Below are 23,106 nucleotides of genomic sequence, written 5' to 3' on the forward strand. Positions count from 1 at the left end.
ATTGCCTCCCTTCATAGGACCTGTTAAAATTTATAATGATATATCTGCTTGCATGATTATTATTGTCCATCTTCTTCACTAGACTGCATAAAAGAAGGGAATCATTTGTTTTGCTCACCAGTATATACCCAGTACCTAGCACTGTCAACTGACATGTAGTAGGTATTTAATGGATATATTTAATGGCCATACTCCCATTTCAGCACCTTTGTTGCCATTATCTTTTGTCCTTTTCTTCTCTGTCTCATGCTGTTTAACTATTTAAATCTTTCCTGTTCTTCAAGACTCAAGTTCTTCCTCTTTTTTGAAGTCTATCTTGACTCTTTACAATAGTAAATCTCTCTTTAAAATTTTGGAGCATTTATTGCTGATGCCCCTCATGTTCTTGGTTAGCCACACTAGCATGTGTCTTATCTACCTATTTGGATCAAAAGGTTCTTACTTTCTCAAAAATCTTGTGACTTGTAATGCCAGTACCCATCATATCATTGGTTAATGACTAACTTGTATCTTAATTACCTAATTTGATCAGCAGCTTCTTGATCAGAAGCTATATTTGTCTTAGCCAGTTCTTTCTTCAGTTTCTTTCACTGAGCTTTGCACATAGTAGGTCCTCAGGGTTTTTGTTGATTGATCATAATGATGCTTATGTATAAGGTAGCAATTTTAATTTCTTAGGCTTCTTTCTATTAGACTTCTGCTTAGTATTTAATCCCAAGTCTGAGAGTGCCGCAACTGCTTGGGGTGATATACTATTGGAGTGTGAAAGTACAGGAGTCTAATCCTGGTGCCACAAAGCTGTCCACAGATATTCCTTTGGAACCTGTCATTGGCCAAGAGCTAGCTTTGCACAGGTCCTTCCTGGAAAGATGCTTAATCAGTGCTTGTTAAATGCTCTTGGATTGGACTTACTGACTGAAGCAAGATTCTAGGCAGCACCTCATTTCAGTTATTCTGTTGAATAACATTTTATTTTGGTGTCAACCGTGACATTTTTAAGCCAGTTAAATCTGTTTCAAGCCACCTTCTCTGACCTGCCAGTAAGCTCTCTTAGTAATTATTCATAAGAAAGTAAGTATACTGTATGTACTAACTTTAAACCAGTTTAAATACAAATTTAGATTAGTAGTAACTGAGTTGATTTAATTTAATGCACATTTCACAATTGAGTGACTAGTGTCTTTTTTAAAGAAGTGTCTAAATTGAAGTCAACTGGACAGCACACAACAACTGTGTATTTTAAAGCAGTGATTATTTTTACCTTCCTAATGGAAGTATATCCATGGAAGATTGCATGGTGATTTAGTAATTGTTTTTATGGAAACTTTGAAGCAGAGGTATTTGTGAAGTTTATAAGAGATATTGAGGTAATTTTATTAACTTTCATAATCTTCCCTCAGTGTTATCTTTTGTTTAAGAAGAAATTTTGAAATCAGCCTATTTGTTTTTTACTCCAACTAGATTAAAAAAAAAAAGGTAGAACATATTTACATTTATCCACACTTCAAACAACCAGTAAACTCCAACAACTAAGAATTTCCATTTGAAATGTGAGGAAAGACAGATAATAAACTATGGGGAGTATATTACAAAAAGTAGTTTTCAGAGTTGTACAGAGTTTTACAAAGTTGGTACATATTCAGCCTAATCTCCTACACTTTATACCTTCACATAGTAGAACTGCCCTGTAGGGTTTCCACAGAGCGGCTGGTGGATTCGAACTACCAACCTTTTGGTTAACAGTTGAGCTCTTAACCACTGTGCCACCAGTGCTCCATATTCACAGTAGAATTGTTCATAATGTTGGCTCCGAGGCATCATGAGATCTTGGAGTACTTTTCTGAATCATTAAGTTTTATTAAAGTAAAGCTTGTATTAAATATGATTTATTATATTGTGATTCTTTGACAATTGGTTATCCATTTGCGGCTTACTCTCATTCTTTGACCATTTTGGTTAAATAGCAATTTGTTTAAAGTTATAAAGTTCCAGTTCCATAGCCTCAGAAAGCCTCAGTTTCCCCATCTGTAAAATGATGAAGGTGATTGTGAGGATTAAATAATTGATCATACAAAAACACTTAGTATCTGCTGCCTGGTACATAGTAAATATTAGCTGTTATTTGTTTCACCCCTGTATTTTTAAAAAAAAAAAAATGAATAGAAGAAAAATTCCCTGTTTTTATTATTTTTAAAACATAGTATGATTTAGTCTAAAATCAGATAACGTTTTTATAACTGGCAGACTAGAAGAAACTCGAGTTTTTTAGAGCTAAATTTTGACTTCACTAATTTCTGATGAAGCTAAGCAACTTTCTAAGTGACTAATATGATTACCTTTATAACAAATCTGCTTTTCTAGGATGGCTCATCCTTAGCCCAAACATTGATTATAGTTGGTAAAAGAGAGATGGTTTCTGGATACTTTGGCCAGCCCTTTTTCATCATTTAAAGAGACCCTGCAACTGGGAATTGAGACTGTTGGTGAGATAATATGGGAATATTTCACACCATTATAATTTTTGAAAATTAAAAAATTAAATATTAATTCTGGTTGTACAGTTTGGGGATGGTGATATTAGTATTGTTAGCCATTTACTCTTGCTGGTTCCAGGTACAGATCTCAAGGGATTATTATAACATTAGCTATAATAGCTGTATGTCAGGCACAATCCTAAATATTTTATGTATGTTAATTTATTTACTCATTCGTTCAATAAGTATTTATTGCCTACCATGTTCCTGGCACATAATCTCATTTAATCGTCACCACACACTTATGAGGTAAGTATATTGTTTATTATTTTAGCCCCATTTTACAGATGAGGAACGGGGACACAGAGAAGCTAAGTATCTTGTCCAGTGTCACGAAGCTGTTGAAGGTCAGAATTGGGATTTTCTTTTAAAGTACTGTCTTAGTTATCTAGTGCTGCTACAACAGGTATACCACAAGTGGATGGCTTTAACAAAGAGAAATTTATTCTCTCACAGTTTAGGAGGCTAGAAGTCTGAATTCAGGGTGCCAGCTCCAGGGGAAGGCTTTCTCTCTCTGTTGGCTCTGGGAAAAGGTCCTGGTCATCAGTCTTCCCTGATCGGGGAGCTTCTCAGAGCAGGGACCTCGGGTCCAAAGGATGCACTATTCTCCTGGCTCTGATTTCTTGGTAGTATGAGGTCCCCCTGTCTCTCTGCTTGCTTCTCTCTTTTATATCTCAAAAGTGATTGATTTAAGACACCACCTAATCTTGTAGATTGAGTCTTACCTCATTAACATAAGTACCTCACATCCTGCTTCATTAACATCCTAGAGGTAGGATTTATAACCAATAGGAAAATCACATCAGATAACATAATTGTAGACAATAACACAATACTGGGAATCATGGCCTAGCCAACTTGACACATATTTTTTGGGAGATACAGTTCAATCCATGACATATACCAATTGCTGAAATCCTGGCATGAATTACTTCTATGCCAAATTTTTATCTTTGGGAGGGGGCTTAATTAAAATTTGAAGTCTCTGGTAAACAGGCTATAGTTAAGGTGATTGGAGCAGTATGTCTTAGGCTAGACAGGAGTCCCTGGGTGGTGCAAACAGTTAAGTGCTCGCCCACTAGGCAAAAGTTAGTGGTTCGAACCCACCCAGAGGCACCTTGGAAGACAGGCCTGCCATGCTACTTTTGAAAGGTCACAGTCTCGAAAACCCGATGAAGCAGTTCTACTCTGCACACGTGAAGTTCCACATGAGTAGAAATGGATTCCTTGGCACACAGCAGCAACAACGGATAAGCTGGGATCACTTCCTCTTACTTCAAACTCATCTTCTTAAAAAAAAAAAATCCACAAAAGAACAAACAACAACTTTGAAGTCCCTTCTTCTGGAGGATCCCGGCCTACCCCAAGCAGTGTGAATCAAATATAAATTTTCAAGGGGAATGGATATAGCCATATTAAACACTGTTACTTCAGACATACTGTAGAATCAAATGTTATGGAAGCATGATAATGCTTCAAAGTAGACACATTCTAGGCTTTTCCCACAGTATCATTTTGCTGCTTTTAGGCAGATCCCATATTGATATTTCAGATTTCCAGTTTTGTTACTACTTAGATTTATGATCATCTCTGAGGGGCATCTGTAAGGAAATACGACTCCTTTTTAAACAAATATCAGAACTTTCCAAAATGAGAAGTTAATATATTTAAATAAAATTTCCAAGCTATGAAATATTTGGTACACTCATTTGTATTTGTCTTTAGGACATACTGTACATTCTTAATCCTGATAAATCTTTATTCTTTGAGGGTTAAATTTAACTTTTGGAGATAGGCAAGTCTGATGAATGGAGTGATCAATATTGTTTTTGTCCATAAATTAGATCTAATTCTAAAATGTGGAGGCTAGGAAATTTTTTTTTTTTTTTGGTGATGCTTGTCTCTGAGAATCCTGCAAAAGGAGTTTCAAAAAGTCTTTGAGCTTTGGCAGTATTGTTGCAAGAGGGTCTTGCTTTTCAAGATGACTCCCTTGAATAGCAGCGCTCATTTTGGACCTCTATAAATAAAATCATTGCTTGAATACCACCTTGTTTTACTTGTATTATGATTGAATTGGAATTCGGTCTAGTGAAATTGTGAAAATGGCATTGTATTAATGCCATTATAATTTAATTCATACTACTACTACCCATTGCTGTTGAGTCCATTCCAACTCATAGTGAACCTATAGGACAGAGTAGAACTTCCCCATACGGTTTCCAAGGAATGGCTGGTGGATTTGAACTGCCAACCTTTTGGTTTGCAGCCAAATGCTTAAGCACTGTACCACCTATTTATAGCCTTTAAAAAATTAAAGTCTTTTTGGCCTGAAAAAGAAAGTTTTAAAAAAAGAAAAAAGGAACATTTTTAGTCTGCTGACTGGCAAATCTGTATAGGAACAGATTTGAACTTAATTATAATTGAAGGGTGAGATATATTTTCCTGACCCACTTAGAGAGGGTTTATTTGTATAGATTTTCTGCAGAGGCTGAAGAGTTCAGATAGAAAAAGGGTGTCATCTACCTTGACCTGACATCGTTTTCAGTATCATATCAAATCTCGGGTTTTGTCCACTTTCAAGTTACCTGGAAAAGAAATGAAGTTAATTTTCGGCTCTTTTAACCCTGGAACAGCTTTATCACAAATGCACTGCCTTCCTAATTACCTGGGGGAGGGAGGCATTTATCTGATTTAGACCACCTTAGGAACACCAGTGAATGAGCAGCTCATTTAAGTTTTATAATTGAAAATTTTCTAAGGATTCTTAGTCATTGAGGACTAATAATAAAATCTAAGATTTACTGACTTCTTTGTCAGCCACTTACTGTCTATTTTTATTTAATCTCCTTCACAACAACCATTTGTTGTTGTTCCTAAAATTATTATCCCCATTTTGTAGATGAAAAAACTGAGTCCTTAATATTGTGAGATCACTTGCCCAAGGTCTACACAGCTAGTGTGTGTTGCAAGCTAGGATTTGAGCCAGCAGTCTGACTCCTGAGCTTGTTCTGAACCAGAACATATGATGATTTTGTGAACTGTGTGCTTCTAAGATCATTACTCCCTAAGTAAATGAGGTCAGCATTGTTCCCTAGGATAAGAGAATACTATTTATGGATCTTGATTGACCTAAAGATGTATTAAATGTCTTTAAAATGGAAGACTGTTACTAAAGTATACAAAGCTGGCTGAATATAGAAGATACTTAGAAATGTAGTTAGGTTGTTAGTGTAACAAAGTAATAGTCCCTGGTAGGTTTGAATCAGGAACATCAGTCTTTATGCTTTCTGCCACAGTTGTAGTGGAGTGTAATTTGATGTATTTTAATACAGTTTGATAAAATTAGGTGTTTTCTAACATAATATTTTCTGTAGGCTTTTGAGGCCTGATGATTATCTTAGACTTATGTTTTGAGACTAGATCCTCATGCAGCTTGAAAGAGACTATTGAGATATTAAAGAAATATGATGGAAAAAGAAATGGATAGTGAGGGAGTTCATGGAGCAGGGAGAAATAATAAGGTAACTGAGGGATGACATTTCAGATCATAAAGAGAGGTGAGTGGAGTGGAACTGGAGCAGAGACATTGGGAGGTAGGTAGCTGCGTGTTAAGTAGGTACAATCCAGAAGAGTACATAGAATCTCAGGGAAGACAAATGAAGAGGGTAACAAGGAGAACTTGCTTCAGTTACATATTTGGTCAGTTTCACATCACATTGAAAAGCCAGGACTTTTGTTAACTTTATTTACTTTGTAGTACTTGTTTTGTATTCAACCTGGGGTAATTAATGTGGAGAAAATATAAAGACAAAAAAGTGCCATATATAGCCCTCGTTTTTAAGGACTTTTTAACTGAAATTGGGGAAGCAGGAACTACTTTCAAAACAATTCCATGACAGTATTGGACCACGTATAAATGCCAAATATGAGGCATTGTTAGGTCAGTGGTAGAATTCTCCCTTTTCATGTGGGAGACCGGGATTTGATTCCCAGCCTGTGTACCTCATGTGCAGCCACCACTCATTTGTCAGTGAAGGCTTGTGTGTTGATATGATACTGAAAAGGTTTTAGTGGCGCCTCCAGACTAAGATGGACTGGGAAGAAAGGCCTGGTGATCTACTTCTGAAAATCAGCCACTGAAAACCCTGTGGATCACAATGGCCTGATCCACAACCAATCATGAGGATGGCATAGGACCCGGCAATGTTTTGTTCCCTTGTGCATGGGGTTGCCGTGAATTGGGGACTGACTTAGCAGCTAACAGCAACAACATAAATGCCAAAGTGAGCGATGCAGACTAGTGGTTTCTGGGCTTAGGTTTCATAAGGCCTTTTTATCTTCCAACTAAGGACGTGAAAATGAAAATGAAAGACAGCCCTCTCATCTAATATAACCATTTTATAAGAGAAGGAACATTTTAAATCAGATAAGAGAAAGGCATCTCAGGTTAAAGGAGTTGTTCATATTGAATAATATAGCCTCATGAAAAATTTACTTTAGTATTCTTCGGTGAAAATGCCGTTGGATCATGGTAGAGTTACAGTAGTCACTGCCCTAGGAGATCTGTTATGCTGCTAACTTATGTTGAAATGACAGGTTATAGTTTTCTGAGATGAGCCTGGGCTAAAATGGTTTGTGAGGGCTTCATAAAGGCAGTTGGACTAGAGTTTTATAGATGGATGGGTAGGACTTGAATAGGCAGAGAGGAAGGGGATGGTTTTCGAGGCCAGGGAAGAGCAAGAGCAAGAGCAAGGTTGGAGTAAACATATTATTAAATTGGACTGAGAATACTTGTCTGATGCAGTAATAGAGTTTGGGTTATCAACTAGGAGGAGATAAGATTAGTTAAGTAGTGCTCAGTCAGATTATGAATAGCTTGAAAGTCATACTGAGGAATTTGGGCTTGATCTTGCCAATATTTGGGAGCCGTTGAAGGTTTATAAGTAGGGCAGTGACTTGATGAGCTTGGAGTTATAGACTGGTAATAGGAGGTGTTACGTAGATTACTAGAAAAGAGGCCTTAATTAAGAATTTTTACAGAAATTCAGATGTGATCACTATTGAGGAAGCCTGAATTTAGGGGTTGGAAAAAAAAAGAGGAATGTATTGGAGAGAAGTTTTGAAGAAGGAGAAGATAGGACTGGATGCAGAGAAGGAAGGAAGGAAAGAAAATAAAAGAAAAGATGACTTTAAGATTGAGATTGGTAGAATTGAGGAACGTTTGTAATATTAGTTAACTGAAGTTGGGAAGAAGGAACTCTGCTGGCACAGTGGTAAAAGCGCTGGACTGCTAACGGAAAGGTTGCAGTTCCAACCAACCAGCCACTCTGTGTGAAAAAGATGTGACATTCTGCTTCCACAGAGATTTACATCCTTGGAAACCCTTTGGGGTTGCTATGAGTTGGAATTGACTTGATGGCAGTGGGTTTAGTTTTTTGGGGGGAAGCTGGGCAAGGGGTAAGATATAGCCTCTATTTTTTGCCCTCAAATTCTCTGCTAACAATATTACTCCACATCCATGTGCTTTTTAAACTTTTATTTGTTTGAGATTTGTTGATATTCTCTAAAATTGTCCTGGGATTGAGCTGGAAGTTAAAAGATGCCCTTTTATAAGCACTCATTTGGAAAAAAAAGTAACTACATTTCAAACAAGCAAATACTGTATAAGTTCTTAGTTATACAAATTATACTCTAATAAATACATCATCGTTAGTTAAATTGACTGTCAAGTGGAGAGGAATTTTTGGAATGCATTTGTTATTTAGAATTTTTTGGTTTAACAGAATTTGTCCAAGGTATATTAACAGCAGTGTAGCAATAAACTGTGACTCATCAGCTTGGATGGTTTAGTTTATAATAATATTAGTTAAAATAATCTTACATTTCTATGTCATTGTAACATTTTATAGTAGAGTATCATATTATCTACCATTTCTTTAGCATCTGCTGTGTACTTTATCCGTATTAACTCTTTAATCTTTACTGCTACCTCATAAAGTCCTTGGGTGGTGCAAATGGTTAACCTGCGTGGCTACTAATCAAAAGATTGGAGGTTTAAGTCCACCCAGAGGTGCCTAAGAAGAAAGGCCTAGCAATCTGTTTCCTCAGTTCTACCATTTCAGTCTTTTCTTTCTTCCTTCCTTCCTTCCTTCTCTGCATCCGTTGAAAACCCTATGGAGCGCAGTTCTATTCTGAGACACATGAGGTCGCTGTGAGTTGAAATTGACTCCACAATAACGATAAAATTATTCCTATTTTACCGAGGAAACGGAACCTCATAGAGATTTAAGAAATGTCCCTGGGGGACTGGCAGAGTTAGGATTCTAGGTCACTGACTCCAAAGCTCATGTTCTTTCTACTACTGTTCCTAGATTAGAAGACATAAGAATAGGAATAATTAAAGAGTTAGGTCAGTTGTGGTAATTGATTAGGCAGTAATTCATATCAGTGAAGTACTATCATATCTGTTTGCGTGTTTAAGGGGCGCTTAAAAGACCAAGTATCATTTGTACTCCTGGTTCTAATCACATGACATTTATTTATCTTTTGGATTGTTGTTGTTAGGTGCCGTCGAGTTGGTGTCGAGTCGGTTCTGACTCATAGCGACCCTATAATATCCCTCATATTCTTTTACAGAACTTCTGCAAATCCTTATTTAAAAACAAATGTCTGGTTCAAGAAAAGACAAAAAAGTATCTGTTGACACTGTTTAGCAAATAACTAGTCTTGGCAAATGACATTAAAGGAAGTTTCAGGATCCAGCTTTTGGGAAAATGGGTTTGAAGATCATTCCTCCTGAAAGTATAGGGCTGGCTAGTCCTGAGACCACTGTCAGTGATATCCGGCCCTTTTTTGTATGTTCCTCTCTCTTTATTCTACTCATCCTCCATATTCATAAAGTTCTTTAGCTTACCACTTCTTCATCTCTGCCATCGAGAATGACTTCAAAGTCCTATCTTCTGCTATCTCCTCAGTGTTATAAGCTCAGCTCCACTCCTCCCCACCTCATTCCTGATGTCCCTTGACTAGCTGCTTTTGCTGGGTCCTGTAGAATTTGTGCACAAATGTGAGCAAAGTCCTAGGTTCTTAATCTTTGCTTTCAACATTTCTTCCATCTCCTAGCCCATAACTGAAAACAAGACTTTTTCTCTAATGATGTCCTATTATTTTTATTTTTGCTAATTGTATACCCTGCAGCTCCTTGGACAAGTGAGGAGGAAGATCAACATTTCTAGTCCTTCACTGCCCCTTCTAGACCATTGTTTTGCCACTTTTGCACAGCTTCTAATTTTCAAAGTCCCTGCCGTATGCTCACCCCTCATTCTCATTGCTTTTGTCTGGTGACTTTAAGGATCCACCTGGATCCGTTTTCTTCTCCATCTCGTTCCCTAGTATCCCCTTTGTCTAGTACCTCACTTTTATCAATTATTATCTCTCTCCTGCATCTTCAGCTTCATATTGAGTCCTTCAGGCTACAAATATACTGAGGTCTGTTCTATCCTGAAACAAATAAAATCCCTGTTCCTTGCTATCTTCTTGAGTTACTGGTATCTTTTTCCTTTTACTCTCAAATGTTTTAAAAGGGACATTCTGTATACAGTTTCTTCTTTTACACTCACTCATTCTTTAACACCTTTTCTGTCTTGTTTCTGTCCCCAGCACTTTACTAGAAATGCCATTTCAGAAGACCCAAACCCAAAAAAACCAAACCCATTGCTGTCGAGTCGATTCCAACTCACAGCGACCCTATAGAACAGAGTAGACCTGTCCTATAGGGTTTCCAAGGAGCGGCTGGTGGATTCGAACTGCTGAGCTTTTGGTTAGCAACCAAACACTTAACCACTGCACCACCAGGGTCCCTTCAGAAGACCCAGTGTCCATGAATTCAGTCATTTTCATAGCCTTTGTCTTCCCTTAGTCTCTTTGCGATATGTAAGCTGTTGGTTATGTTGCTCCTTCTTGAACCGCTTTTCTTTGACTAGGAGTTGGTAAGGCTAACTTGGCTGGTTGTTGGAGTCTGGTGTTCATCTTGTGGCCTGTACTGACTAACCAGAAGGGGTGGAGCAGATTGGCACTGTGCATTTTATAGTGCTCTGTACCCTGTGGACTTTTTTTATTTGACTTGCCCGTCTTCCTCGCTCTCTCTTTCTGTCTCTCCTCCCCTCCTTGATCCTGCTGTGGCTTGTGTGTAAAATGGATTGCCCTCTTCTGGTCTGAACTCTGGTTAAATACGATAATATGTATATAGACAATTTTGTCTCATATCTTTCTCAGAGTAGACTTTTGAAAAAAATAATGTGGATTCAACCCTTCTGTAAACTCCTGTGAGGTTTGAAATTCTTCAAAAAATTTGGGAAAGTTTAGTGAATATCAGGTAGTGGCCTAGTGGCCTTAATGAGAATTTTTCTATGAGCTCTCTCCTTTTATTCTTTTAGTATGGTTTTCATGGAAAGCTATTTCTGGAAAACAGATCAGATTCTGTCACAGCAAAAATAATTACACTGAGAATCTCAGTACAATGGGGATTTCTAGCCCCACTTACTTTTAGGAGTATTTTCTGTACTAGCATTACACTGTGACAGTTCCCTAGAATTTGTCACCAGGATTTTTACCTATATTTGCCAAGACAGTTTCAGAAAGTGGTAGCATAATTAGGCTAATACAAATTTAGTAGAGCAAATTTTTGAAGTGGCATGATTTTTTGAGAAGGAAACAGTACTGAGTAATGTCATTTTTGTTTCTGTTTTTTTCTTTTTGTTTTGCTGTGTTAAATGATCTTTGAAGTCTTGCCCTCTGAAGATTTTTTTATTCTTAGAGATTTTAGTCATTCTCTTTTGTCAGATGTTTATCACCTTCTTTGACAGGAAATGGAATTATTTAGCCCAGAGAAATGATGGAAAGAGCTGTGTACTGAGCTTGGAGGCTCTGGTTCAGTCTTTGTTGTTAACTAGCCATATGAACTTGTGCAAGTCATTTTTTTCCTCTGGTTGCTCATTGTCAAATGAGAAAGGGAGTAAATAACCACCACATTAATTCAGAGTGTTTTGATAAAAATCTATACACGTGACTCTCAAAGTCAATTTACTAATCAGAAATATGACAATTTGTGTTAAGAGATGAATTTACAATATGTGTTGTTACATTAAGAAATACAGTTTAGCTGTAAATTCAAAATGGTAGAATAGATGCTTACATCTAAGCAGCGATGTTACATGGATTATAAATTTACTGGGAAATATTACCAAAGTGTGAAAACAATGAAATATGAAATCCAGTACATATGCCCATTTCAAAATTATAAGATAGCTTTGAGGCAAATTTTTTAAAGATTTTTTTTTGTGTGTGTGTAGAAAATGGGTAAAATGGTGAAGAAGATTGGTAAAATATTAATATTAATAGTGGTAGCTAATAACATTTGCTTAGCACTTACTATGTGCCAGTCAGTATTCTCAGAGTTTATAATGCATTTAGTCCTTAATTCTATGTGGTAAGTATTATCCCTATTTTATATGTAAGGACATTGAGACACAGTTAAGTAACTTGCCTATACTGCTGTTAAGTGACAGATTGTGTGACCAGGTCTGTGTGACTCCAGAGCCTCTGTTCCACATAAGTTTATAGTGTGTCAATCTCAGAACGCATTAAAGTTGATAGTGTATGGTAGCTGGAACAAAGTAGAATTCAAATATTTGTTGAATGTTTGCCTAGTTTATTGTGTTTTCTTCTTCAAGCCGTGTGCTGTAGTAGTTTCATTACAGATTACAAGTATATTAATTTAGTAACACTCAAATTGATTGACCCAGATGGTCTGGGTTTGAATTCCAGCTCTACCATATGATATTTCTTAGGCAAGTTAGGCAAGCGACTCTACCTCTCTAGACCTCAAGTTTACTCATCTGAAATATGGGATGATAATACCTACCGCATAGTGTTGTTCTGAGAAATAAATGAGTTAGTCCGTGTAAAGGGCTTGGAATGGAACAAAGTAAGCACACAGTAAATGTTAGCTATTATTAGTATATCATGCTTTTAACTTTTCCAAGTATTAACATTTCCTTCAAATAACATTTCTGTGAGATAGGTAGGCAGGTCTAGGGTTTGCCATGTTAAGTCTTGTTTTACAAATGAGAAAACCAAGACCCAAAGAGATGAGGAGGAACTTGTCTAAGGACAGCAGAACAAAATTAAATGGAATAAAATTTAAAAGAATATTTAACTCCACTCTGAAAGATAAAGAAATGGTTTGGGATTAATGTCTTAATAGTCATCTCTCTTGTATAAGTAAGAATAACTTGTGGTTTTTGGAATGTGAGGGAAGTTCATTCCTAGCTACTCATTTCTTCTGGTCTTTCATTCTCTTCCTGCTGTTAGAGAGGTGGTGGAAGGATGTTGCTGCGTCATTACTGTGTCCTAGTCTAGCCATCTAGCAGGCTGAGAAACAATATTTGAACGATATTGGATTTGCCGGGAACTGAGAAAACAGCTTACCTCTTCTACGTGGAAAAAAAGGTAAAATGAGTGGCAGACATGAGCTACCCCTATGATCTGTTTGCTGTCTTGTGAGTTGTTTCATGAAATTAACTCTTAAACTGCTTCAGCTGGACCCCACCCTTTTGTCCTGCATCAGTCCCCTGCAGTTGTTTAAAGGCGTTTTTAGGATCTAAGTGCTTCTAGATTTTTTTTCTCAAGCCTTATGCTGCTTGATATCTCTCAGCTGTCAGCACCTGATTTTGCTGCAGTATGTACTGCATGATCTCTGCATTGCTGTAACCAGATCTTGGTTGGACTTAGCTTTTCCCTCTCTCTCTTTGATGAAAAGATTTCTTTACATCTCTCCTTCAGGCTAATTTGCGGTAGCATTGGAGGCTCTTCCCCATCCCTTTGGAAAAACCTGAAGAGAAAACAATTTTTGAGAAGTCACCTTTGTTGCGATTTCTCTTTGCCTGGATTTTTCTGACTGTAGCCTCCCCTTATATCTAATACATAGAAACAGAGTCTTCAGCAAATGTATATTGTATTTGCCCATGCAAGGGACTACTACGCTAATCACTGCAAATGCAGAGAGTATAAGAATTGAAGACAATTTAATTAGACTGAATAATGATTGAGAAGATAGATGAAGCAACATATCTTAGTGGAAAAAAGAGCTTTATAATTAGGCAGATCTGGATTTAATCCCCGGTTCTGCTTTTTAATACCAATATGACCACATTTGGTTTATCCATTCATTTGTTGATGGGCATTTCGGTTTCCACCTTTTGGCTATTGTGAATAGTGCTGCAATGAGCGTTGGTGTACAATTATCTGTTTGAGTCTATGCTTTCAAGTCTTTTGGGTATATACCTAAGAGTGGAATTGCTGGGTCATATGGTAGTTCTGTGTTTAGTTCGTTGAGGAACTGCCAAGCTATTTTCCACCATGGCTGTACCGTTTTGCATTCTACTGGCAAAGGATAAGGGTTCCAATTTCCCCACATCCTCGTGAACATTTGTTATTTTCTGTTTCTTTTTTTTTTTTTTCAATCATCTTAGCCATCCTGGTGGGAGTGAATTAGTATCTCATTTGACAGCTATAAGGTCTTATATTGGTTAGCTATGATTTATGTACAACCCCATCCAACATGAGTAGCCTTACGCCATCCCAACCCATGTTTTCTCTGAATACTTTGACTCCTGATGAAAATGATGTATTCTAGTGCTGTGCCTATTTCTAACCACCTGTTTCTATGAATGTGGTTTATCCAGATCTTCAATGGAATATGCAACAACATTGGAATCACAAACTCTTGAAAGTCTTGAAAGTACTAGTGTTGGCTGATGAAATGATTTGAGTAGGAGTGTAGCATAGTCCTAAGAATTCCACAGTCCTTTATATGCAATTCCAAAAACTAAAGAGCACTTTAAAATGAAAAACATAATAGATTTTGTGATAAAACCTGACGTGAACTAAAGTGAAGCTATTTATAATCTTCGTTTGTCTCACTTGGTGTGATTATTCACATATTTAACTACAGAAATATTAATGTGTTTGCCTACCGGGTGCTGTCCCAGTCCCTATTATATTATCTTACTAAAATCTGAAAAATTCTAAGTTCCAAAACATATCCACAAAGGATTGTGGACCTCCTGTATTTGTTTTGTTGTAGTAGTTCCTTGTTACCTGAATTCTTCTCTTTTTTTAAAAAAAATATTTTATTGTGTTTTTGGTGAAAGTTTACACAGGAAACTAGGTTCTCATTTAACAATTTCTGTATATAATGTTCAGTGACATTGGTTACATTCTTCACAATATATCAGCATTCTCATTATTTCCATTTGGGTTGTTCCGTTTCCGTTAATCTAGCTTCCCTGTCCCCCCAGCCTTCTCATCTTTGGTCTAGGGTAAATATTAATCATTTTGCTTCATCTAGATGATTATTTTGAGGAGCACAGAACTTATGGGTGATATTTTATGGGCCAATCTGTCATTTGGCTGAAAGGTGACCTCTGGGAGTGGTTTGAGTTCCAAGTTTAAATAGTATCTCAGGGCAATAGTCTTGAGGGTTCATCTAGTCTCTACGGGTCCAGTAAGTCTGGCCTTTGTTTAGGAATTTGAGTTTTGTTATACATTTTTCTCCCACTCTATCTGGGGCCATCTGTTGAGTCCATGGATTCTTCTTGAAATAAACCCTGGAGGGCGAAGTTTTTATATGGGCCTTTATTGGTTGCTAAAGCCTGACAATTCATTTCCACTATCCCCCCTGCCTTTTTCTTTTGAAGAATATTACTATGCCATGTATTCATTAACACTGGAGGAGGTGTATTCTCTTGCTTTTAAAAAATAGTTTAGAAATTTTATGATTTCTTTTTTCCCATTCAGTTATTTTGAAAAATTTCAAACCTACTAAACAGTTGAAAGAATAGTATTGTGTATACCCTTATCCCTTTCACCTACATCAGTGGTTCTCGATAGGATGGTGATAGATCTCAGGGTCCCTGAGACCCTTTAAGGGAGTCCACAAGGTCAAAACTATTTTTGTAATAATACTAAGACATTATCTGCTTTTTTCACTGTGGTGACATTTGTATTGTCAGTGGCAGATAAAACTACTGGCTCCTTAGCATAAATCAAAACAGTGGCATCAAATTGTATTAATAATAATTATATTTTTCATGGAAACACACTTTCAGTAAAACAAAAATGCCAGTTTCCCTTAAGAATATCCTTGATGAAGCAGTAAAAATTATTAATTTTCTTGACTCTTCAGTATCTATCTTTTTAGTATTCTGTGTGATGAAATGGGAAGTACACATGAAATCCTTCTGCTGTATATCAAGGTGTGATGCTTATTGAAGAAAAACACTACAATGACAAACTGGTTAGACTTGAGTATTTGGTAGATATTTTCTTGAAATGAATGCAGTGAGCTTGTCATTCAAGAAAAATAATAGACAGTATTTGCCAAGGACAAAATTTGAGTTTTCAAGAAAAAATTAGAATTTAGGGTAACTTTTGTCTGCCACTGTGAGCTTGGCAGCTCTCAGTACTTAACGGCTTTTCTCTTGAGTTTGGCGATGATGTTAACAAAAGTGATTTTTTTGCTATTGTGTAATGAAATACCACCACTCGTCTGTCCGAACAATAATAGATGGATCCTGGCTGAAAGCAGAGAATACCAGAAAGGTGTTTACCTGTGTTTTATTGATTATGCAGAGGCATTTGACTGTGTGGATCATAACACATTATGTATAACATTGTGAAGACTGGGAATTCCAGAACACTTAATTGTGCTCATGTGGAACCTGTACATAGACCAAGAGGCAGTCATTCGAACAGAACAAGGGGCTACGGAGTGGTTTAAAGTCAGAAAAGGTGTGTGTCAGGGTTGTAGCCTTTCATCATGCTTAATCTGTGTGCTGAGCAAATAATCCGACAAGCTGGACTATATGAAGAAGAACGTGGCATCAGATTGGAGGAAGATTGATTAATAACCTGCGATATGCAGATGACACAACCTTGCTTGCTGGAAACGAAGAGGGCTTGAAGCACTTACTGATGAAGATCAAAGACTACAGGCTTCAGTATAGATGACAGCTCAACATAAAGAAAACAAAAATCCTCACAACTGGACCAATAAGCAGCATCATGATAAATGGACAAAAGTTTGAAGTAGTCAAGGATTTCATTTTACTTGAATCCACAATCAATGCTCATAGATGCAGCAGTCAAGAAATCAAATGACATATTACATTGGGTAAATCTTCTGCAAAAGACCCCTTAAAAGTGTTAAAAAGCAATGGCATCACTTGGTGGACTAAGGTGCACCTGACCCAAGCCATGGTATTTCAGTCGCCTCATATGCATACCAAAGCTGGACAGTGAATAAGAAAGACTGAAGAATTGATGCCTTTGAGTTATGGTGTTGGTGAAGAATATGAGATATACCATGGACTGCTAGAAGAACAAACAAATCTGTCTTGGAAGAAGTACAGCCAGAATCCTCCTTAGAAGCAAGGATGGTGAGACTTTGTCTCATGTACTTTGGACGTGTTATCAGGAGTGACCAGTCCTTGGAGAAGGACATCGTGTTTGGTAAAGTAGAGGATCAGGGAAAAAGAGGAAGTCCCTCAACGAGATGGATTGACATGACTGTGAGAATGGGGTAGAACCAGGCAGTATTTCATTTCTGTTGTACGTAGGGTTGCTGTGAGTCAGAAGTGACTCGATGGCACCTAAAAACAACAACATAATGAAATGTGTCAATGTTTAGAAGGTCTGCATGTTTGTCAACTCAGTGAACCAGTATTTTCCAGATGATTAATGCATGATTTTACAAGATCAATGCCTAGGTGAAAGATTCACTCAAAGTGCAACACAGACCAGTAGATTTTAATGTAACAGTATGAAGAGTGCATTGATACGGTTTCAGATTCCACATTGCAGTTAACCTTTAAGAAGCTATTACTGGTCAGGTTATGGTGTGGTATTAAAGAAGAATATATCCAGTCATCTTCAGATACTCCCCTTTCAAGTACATACTTTGTGAAGTTGTATTTTCTTCATATACTTCAAACAAAACACAGTGTTACAACAATTAAATGCAGAAACAGGAGAGCGCAGCAACAGAGACTAAAGAAATTTACAGAAGTATATAACCAAATGCCATTCTTTCATTAAATTTTTTTAATTGGAAAATACAGTTTTTTGTTTTTTTTTTTTAAATGTTAACATATAATGGGTTTGCTTTAAAATCAAGTATTTTAAAATTCGGTTTTAAGATGATTCCTGATCGAAAGGGGAAAAATCTGGAATAGAATTTCAAGTTTTTACAGAATCTGGACTTTCTGGATCTGTTGAGATTGGAGGAACTCCTGAATCTATTGCTCTTAGAAAATCTTCAAACCCTGAACTGAAATTACCTCTGAAGTCATCTTTAAACATCTGTTTAGCTAAATTAGTAAAGAATGTTCACCATGAACATTGTGCTCTTTTAAAGAATTATCTATCTGAGAACAGACTGTCAACAGTAGTAACTCTAAAGCATAGATGAGAAGTTTACGGGGTAGTCAGTCTAAGTCAGTGGTGATGAAACAATACGGGTAGAGATAGAACAGTGATGCAATGTGAAGAATGTAACCAGTTTTATTGAATTGTACATGTAGAAATTGATGAATTGGTGTACGTTCTGTGTATTTTCACAAAAATTAAAATAAAAAATTTTCTGTTTTAAATTTCTAATATGGTAAATATAGATAGATATATAAGCCACATAAAAACAATTTGGGGTCTTTCTTTTTGAGTGTAAAGGAATCCTGAGTTAAAGAAATTTGAGAACCACTGACCCAGATTCACAGTTGCTAATAATTTGTCACATTTGCTTTCTCTTTCTCTTTCTCTCTTTTTGTCTCTCTCTAAATTTTTTTTTCTGAAACATTTGAAAGCAAGTTGCATACATCATGACCTGTCATCCCTGCATGTTTCAGCATGTATTTAGCTTAGAACAATGACATTCTTCTACATAATCACAATATCATTATTACACCCAAGGAATTCAACATTGATACAATAATATCATCTAATACTAGCTCATGCTGAAAATTGCCCATTTGTCGAATAAATGTTCTTTATAGCTACCCCTACCCTTCAGAATCCACTTTAAGAATCTTGTGTTACATTTGATTGTCATTTCTCTTTTAATCTATAGCATTAGTTGGCATACCTTTTCTATTAAGGGCCAGATAGTAAATATTTTCGACTCATGGGCCTTATTATCTCTGTCCTAAGGGAGGAGCAGCCATAGAAAATACATAAATGAATAGGCATGGCTGTGCTGCAATAAAACTTTCGTTTGCAGACCTCTGATCTATAGGGTCGTTAATGAGTTGGAATTGACAGCAGCGGGTTTGGTTTTTTGGTTTGGATCTAGATCAGCCCTACCCTCTTTTTTTTTTTTTTTCTTTAATAACATTTTCATTTGAAGAGCTCAGGCCTGTTATAATATCCCATAAAATGGATTTGTTTGGTTGTTTCCTCATGCTTAGATTCAAGGTAAATATTTATTGTAAAATATATTACGTAGATGATGCTGTCTACTTCCTCTTGCATCATATTGGGAGGCACATAAGGTCATTTTGTCCTGTTATTGTTGATGCTGTTTGACCTCTGTATTGCAAAGGTACCTACTTCCCTTTGTAAGTATCTGAGTAATTCACAGTGTGAATATATTCTCCAGCAACCTTTTACCAAATGGTTTTAGCATCCACCGATGATCCTTATCTGAATCAGTTATTACACTGGTAGTTGTGGTTATACGTAGTTTTAACATCTGCTTAAGTAACAACATCAACAGTAACCAAATTATATTTTCAAAATACTTGTGAACTTAAAGAGCACCGTTCATATATATCCTCATTGTGTTTATCTCCCTTGGAAGGTGAGGCTGAGAGATTCAGTCTGCATGCAGGGTTCCAAAATATGGCTGCTTAAGAAGAAGGGACTTGACTTTGTCTGGACTGGAAGTTGCCTTGGATAGTTTTTGCTGTTCCTCTTTTTTTTTTTTCCCAATATTTCTTGAGATTGAGTAGTTTAATTTCTGAGTTTTGTGTGCACTCTGTATTAATCTTTGTCTAACTATATGTTAAAACTTGTATTGAAAATCAACCTAGTAGTTACAGCTTAGAAAAACACACTATTAATCTTCTTCAGAGAAACATTTTTCCCCACCAGCTTATGAAAATTTTCAAACCTACAGAAAAGCTGATAGAATAGTCTAGTGTTCATACTTCTCACCTGGATTCAACAGGTATTAACATTTTGCCTTGTTTGTACTTACATAAATATATCTATATAAATTTTTCTAAACTATTTGATAAGTTACAGGCATCATGACACATCACCTGTAAATACTAAAGTATGCATCCCCTTAGAATAAAGACAGTCTCCTTCACAATCACTATACTGTTGTCACACCTAAGAAAATTATCTCTAATGTCATCTAACATCAGTTCACATTCATATGTCTACGGCTTTCTCAGGAATGTTTTTTATAGCTGCTTTTTGAAAAACGCTCTCTTGAAGAGCACTAATAGATGAGAGATTGACATATAATTGGATAGTAAAGTGCTCTGTGTAGTCTCTAATATCAAAAATAACAACTGTGCTTGTATAGTGCCCTGCAGGCAACTACCACTAGTCACATTTCATTGGTCAGTAAAATGAGGTCACCAGATGGGATGGGCAGAGCTGCTTTAATTTATAATCAAGTATTGGCTCTTTCAGAATTTCAGTAATGAGCATGATAAATTTTAAAATGAAACCTAGCTCCGTGCCTGGTTCATAGTAGGTACTTGTCATGGATTGAATTATGCCCCCCCAAAAATGTGTGTATCAGTTTGGCTGGGTCCTGATTCCCGGTATTGTGTGATTTTCCTATGTGTTGTAAATCCCACCTCTATGATGTTAATGAGGGAGTATGGGCGGCAGTTGTGTTAGTAAGGCAGGACTCAGTGTACTAGATTGGATTGTGTCCTGAGGCAGTCTCTTGAGATATAAAAGGGAGAAGTGAGCAGAGAGGCAGGGGGACCTCATACCATCAAGAAAGCATTGCTGGGAGCAGAGCACGTCCTTTGGACCGGGGCGCCTGCGCCGAGAAGCTCCTAGTCCTGGGGAACATTGATGAGAAGGCCGAGGGAGAGAGAAAGCCTTCCCCTGGAGCTGACAACACCCTGAATTTGGACTTTTAGCCTACTTTACTGTAAGGGAATAAACTTCTCTTTGTTAAAACCATCCACTTGTGGTATTTCTGTTACAGCAGCACTAGATAACTATGACACTACTCAATGAGTATTTGTTGAATTAGTTTAAGACGTAATTGGAGGCATGTGCTGGAAAAGGAAAAATTGTATTTCTGTCCTTGTTAATGGAGAATTTATTGGGTGATTGCAGTGTACTTAGTTTGTTTTGCTGTGGGAGGTAAAGAAATGGAAAACAATGCTCATACCCTTGAGGAGAACTACAGTATTAGCTGAGAAGAAACAGACTCAGTCATTCTTTTGGTTAATATTTATTGACTGCCTTCTGCATGCCAGATAGTGTTCTAAGTACTAGGATACAGTGGTGAGCAAAGACTGACAACATTTGCCTTCATGGAACTTATATTCTAGTTGAGAGAGACAAGCAGTAAACTTATCAACAATACTATCAGCTAAAGATGGAGGAAAATAAAATGGTAGGGAGGAATGGGAGGGAGTGCAGCTTTAGCCAGCGTTGTCAGGGAAGGCATTTCTGAGGAAGTGATATTTGAAATGTGACTGAATTATGAGGAGGTAGCAGCCATGGAAAGATCAGAGGGTAGGCAGAGGAAGCCACAGGTACAAGGATCCGAAGGTGGGAATGAACTGGCCTATTGGGGGACCCAAGGAGGCCAGTGTGTATGGAGCAGAGAATAAGAGAGATCAGGGAGAGTGGTAGAAGAATATAGTAGCAGAGGAAGGCAATGGCCAAATTGTACAGGGTTTTTATTTAAAGTGATGGGAAGCCATTGAGGAGTACAAATTGTGCTCCATAAAATAACTGAAGAATATAGGCCATTGATAAGGGCTTGATTTTAAGAAACTCTTAACTTAGTGGATCCTGAGGATAACCCTCCCTCCCTCTTTTGCTTTTTTCCTTAAACAGATCTTTACTGAATAGCCATTATGATCATAACATTGTACTGAGTATTGGTGGGAATACAAAGAAGTGAAAAGTCCACACATTCAAAGAGTTGTACATTGTAGTTGGAGGCATAAACATAAAAAAAAGTCTGTGAGTTTACTGTATAAGAGAACAATGCTTCTGTCATAGCAGTATGTATGGATATGTCTGATAGCAGTAGATGCTCGAGAAAGGAAGGAGTTAACGAGCCATGGGTGTGGAAGGGTTCCACTGAACAGATGTGATGAGATGGAGAAGGGCATTCTGGCATGGGAGATGTCTGGGCAAAGATATATGAAGAAATTTGTCCTCAAGGAATAATGAGTAGATCAGTCTGTCCAGTTGTGAGGAAGACCCTCAACCAGATGGATTCACACAGTGGCTGCAACAATGGGTTCAAACATAACAACAACTATGAGGATGGTACAGGACCCAGCAATGTTTTGCTGTTGTACGTAGGGTTGCTATGAGTTGGAACTGACTTGACGGCACCTAACCACAGCAGTCTGTCCAGGGAGGAAAAAGATAATGGCCAATGTGCCAAGGCCTTGAGTGAAAGACTAAGGAATTTACACTTTAATCTGTAGTTGTAGTGGGTGATCTCATAAATCTAATTTGTGTGCTAAGTCACTTGTATTCCAAATCAGTTTATTCAGCTAATATTTATTGCATACTATGTACATTTGTGTTCTTTGAAATTCTAACAACCCTGATCACTTGCAGATGTAAACTTGAATTATGATACAGAGACAAAAACAGACACAGGAAGTGAATGAACCAGGAAGAAGAAATATTTTAAGTGATCTTATGTCCTTAGTAAAGTCTGATGGAGTGGAATTTGTGTCATTAGTAGGAGCTGAGTAGAGGGTTTTGTTGTTGAGGGATGGATTGGGGACAGCAACTAACAACATGCTAATGTTAAAATGTGTTGCAAGATTCTTTTTTTTTTTTTTGTTTATTGTTGTAGTTTAAGTGAAAGTTTACATTTCAAGTTAGTTTCTCATGCAAAAATTTATACATACATTGTTATGTGACCCTAATTGCTCTTCTTTACTGTGACAGCACACTCCCCCTTTCCACCCCTGATTTCTCATGTCCATTCAACCACCTCCTAACCCTCTCTGCCTTCCCATTTTCACCTCTGGACAGAAGCTGCCCATTTAGTCTCTTGTATCTACTTGAGCTTAGAGACACACTCTTCACGAGTATCACTTTATGTCCCACAGTCCAGTCCAATCCCTGTCTGAAGAGTTGGCCTCGGGAATGGTTTTAGTTCTGGGTTGACAGAGTCCTGGGGTCATGCTTTCTGGGGTTCCTCCAGTCTCAGTCAGACCATTAAGTCTGGTCTTTTTACTGGAATTTGAGTTCTGCACCCCACCTTTCTCCTGCTCCATCAGGG

At 37.3% G+C, this 23,106-nt stretch overlaps 1 protein-coding gene across 1 annotated transcript in view; it reads left to right on the forward strand.

The window, feature by feature from the left end:
* The first annotated feature begins 12,195 nt into the window (after nucleotides 1–12,195).
* LUZP1 (leucine zipper protein 1) overlaps nucleotides 12,196–23,106 on the forward strand; it is a 69,970-nt gene continuing 59,059 nt past the window's right edge. The window contains exon 1 of the mRNA XM_023732116.1: nucleotides 12,196–13,043. The gene's annotated coding sequence lies outside the window, so the exon portion shown is untranslated. The remainder of the gene's footprint in view (nucleotides 13,044–23,106) is intronic.

The sequence above is a fragment of the Trichechus manatus genome, unplaced genomic scaffold, assembly GCF_000243295.1.
Source record: "Trichechus manatus latirostris isolate Lorelei unplaced genomic scaffold, TriManLat1.0 scaffold00048, whole genome shotgun sequence".
In the NCBI taxonomy this organism is placed as follows: Eukaryota; Metazoa; Chordata; class Mammalia; order Sirenia; family Trichechidae; genus Trichechus; species Trichechus manatus.